We start from the raw sequence: 2,743 nt of genomic DNA on the forward strand, positions 1-2,743 counted from the left end.
CGCCAGACGACTGCTCTTACTGCCTCAGCCACACTATGCCATCGACTGACCTCAGCCCCCATATCACTTTAATGGACAACAGCGAGAGTGTGAGTATATGTGTATGTGTGTGTGGGTGAGTGTGTGTGAGTGTGTGTGTGTGTTTGTGTGAGAGAGCATGTGTGCATGCAACACCGGTGTGACTGAAGCAACACAAGCGGATTGCTCTGGTTACCCACAATCACCGGATTGTGGAACTGGCCCACCCAAGTTCCTCTCCTGAGGACACGGCAGGCCCACCCCCCTCCCCTCCCCAGAGGCACCCCAGGACTGGAGACCACCGTCCCCCTCGGAGGGAGAGGAGTCACCGTGCACCGGCGTGCAGCAGAGAGCCGAGCCTAAACATCTCCAGTCTCCCCGTGAGGCCGTCGCCTCACTCCTCATCCGGCACATCAGAGCGCCCTCCAGCACCTTCCAGCGCCTTCCAGCGCCTTCCAGCGCCCTCACCCCGCGTACGACTTTGTTCCCCACGCCGACGCAGAGCCGTGGGAACGGGCGGAGGGGAAACCCGTTCCGCAGTGCGGAACAGAAAGGACACCGCAGCCGGCCAGAACTTAGGGGGGTTTTTAAGGCCGTCGTCAACGCGTCAAAACTCGATCCAGACGACAGCCGAGGGCTTTCCTCCGGAGCGTTTCGCAACAAGTGAATAAAACAAAAAGGCCCACGCACCAATTGCGTCATCTTTTTCGTTGGATTCTTTATTTATTATTTATCCATACTTGCCTTAGCTTTATTAGTATTGTAATAGCCCAAGGTCATTAGTGGTTTAATGGAACACAAACTGTACAGAGCATCTCTGCTGGCGGACGCTGTCCACAGGCCCTTTTCCGGTTCTGCTTCTGGGATTGGCTCAGTCCGATCCCCCCCCCCCCCGGCCCAGTGCAGCGGACCAGCGGGGGGGCGGGGTGGGGTGGGGGTGGGGGTGGGGGGCAGCCTCCGACCCGACACCAGCCGCGGAGCGACAAACTCGCCAACAGGCAGCAGAAATTTCGATTTAAACAAACAAAAATAATAATAAAAAAAAAAGAAAATTAAAGTCAAGGCACGTCCACAAGTTCATCCAACCGCAAGCACTTCTGAAACATGGCTATCTGTAGACAGATTAATACACACACACATACAAACATACAGGCACGTACACGTGTAAAAAGAAATGCTAACTTGGCAACATTCTGCACCTCCCGGTCGGTTATTCTCCAGGAAGACTGGGCAACATTCTGCACCTCCCGGTCGGTTATCCTCCAGGAAGACTGGGCTGACAGTGCAGGTTATCCTCCAGGAAGACTGGGCTGACAGTGCAGGTTATCCTCCAGGAAGACTGGGCTGACAGTGCAGGTTATCCTCCAGGAAGACTGGGCTGACAGTGCAGGTTATCCTCCAGGAAGACTGGGCTGACAGTGCAGGTTATCCTCCAGGAAGACTGGGCTGACAGTGCAGGTTATCCTCCAGGAAGACTGGGCTGACAGTGCAGGTTATCCCCCAGGAAGACTGGGCTGACAGTGCAGGTTATCCTCCAGGAAGACTGGGCTGACAGTGCAGGTTATCCTCCAGGAAGACTGGGCTGACAGTGCAGGTTATCCTCCAGGAAGACTGGGCAGGTCTTTTCCCTTTTTGTCTGTGTGATCAAATATGCGCCTTTATTTCACAACAATCCCTTTAAATGAGATAAACGCACATCAGTTTCCCCTCAATACACACACACACACACTCACACCCCCCATATTCTCCCCCACCCAGAAAAACTACACCTAAATGCAATCCAACCTCCCTACATTAAAACTGTATTGCACCCACATTAATATGACAATGACAAACAGGGAGGATTTAGATCATTAAATACTTTTTTAGATTTTTTTTGTTTGTTTTTTTTTTAAGTTTTTTTTTTAGCTGTGCTTATAAGTTTACACGTAGATTGAGACCCCCTGGGGATTCATAGAGACTGGAAGACCTAAGAGATTTGATGAACACATACAGCATGATTTCGGGGGCTGAGACTGTGGACAGTTTGTCATGAGAAGACCCAGGGGCTGTATGCAGAAGGCACACTCATTTACTCCCTCCCCACAGCGACGATTGTCCTCCTCCCACCCCCTTCCCCACACACCCACATCCGCCTCTCTGCCCGACGGCGGAGAGCCCCTCCAGGAACGGCAGTCTTTGGTATCAGGACCCCAGAAGAAGAGTGGCTGAAGGGGAGGGGAGGGGAGGGGAGGGGAGCTCAACCCTCAGTGCACATCAGCACATTCGCAGAGGGGACCGTCAGCGTAACACGGGACTCAAACAAGGTCAAAGGTCACAGGGTCAGGTAAGGCCTCCGCAGCGTGACCCGCTGCCCTGTTCCTCCACGGCCCCGTCACGCTAAACGGACCCGGGGGAAACCCCCCGCCGAGGACCAGGGCTTCCCAGAGTGCACTGCGGCGCAGGGGGGCGTGGCGAGCCCCAGAGGAACGCAGGCGTCGGTGGGAGGTGACCGGGGGGAGACGGGAGCACAGAGCGCAGGCGTGAACACCACAGCACGTGACAGGAGGGGGCCTACAGGCAGGCGAAGAGACGGATGTGGCCCAACTGTCCGCGGTACAGCTGGCCGTGGCGATAGATGTGACCCAACTCTCCCCTGTTCCGTTTGGGCGTAGCCGTAGATGTGACCCAACTCTCCCCTGTTCCGTTTGGGCGTAGTGACTGATGTGGGCAACGATCCGTTGCA

The 2,743-nt window shown here is 55.0% G+C and overlaps 1 protein-coding gene across 6 annotated transcripts in view; it reads right to left on the reverse strand.

The window, feature by feature from the left end:
- Positions 1-742: 742 nt before the first annotated feature.
- The window catches only part of exoc6b (exocyst complex component 6B), a 111,220-nt gene continuing 109,219 nt past the window's right edge, over positions 743-2,743 (reverse strand). For all 6 annotated transcript variants that reach the window (XM_061251997.1, XM_061251996.1, XM_061251993.1 and 3 more), the window contains one exon: positions 743-2,743. This exon is cut by the window's right edge and continues 805 nt beyond it. The gene's annotated coding sequence lies outside the window, so the exon portion shown is untranslated.

Source organism: Conger conger, chromosome 8, assembly GCF_963514075.1.
Source record: "Conger conger chromosome 8, fConCon1.1, whole genome shotgun sequence".
Lineage (NCBI taxonomy): Eukaryota > Metazoa > Chordata > Actinopteri > Anguilliformes > Congridae > Conger > Conger conger.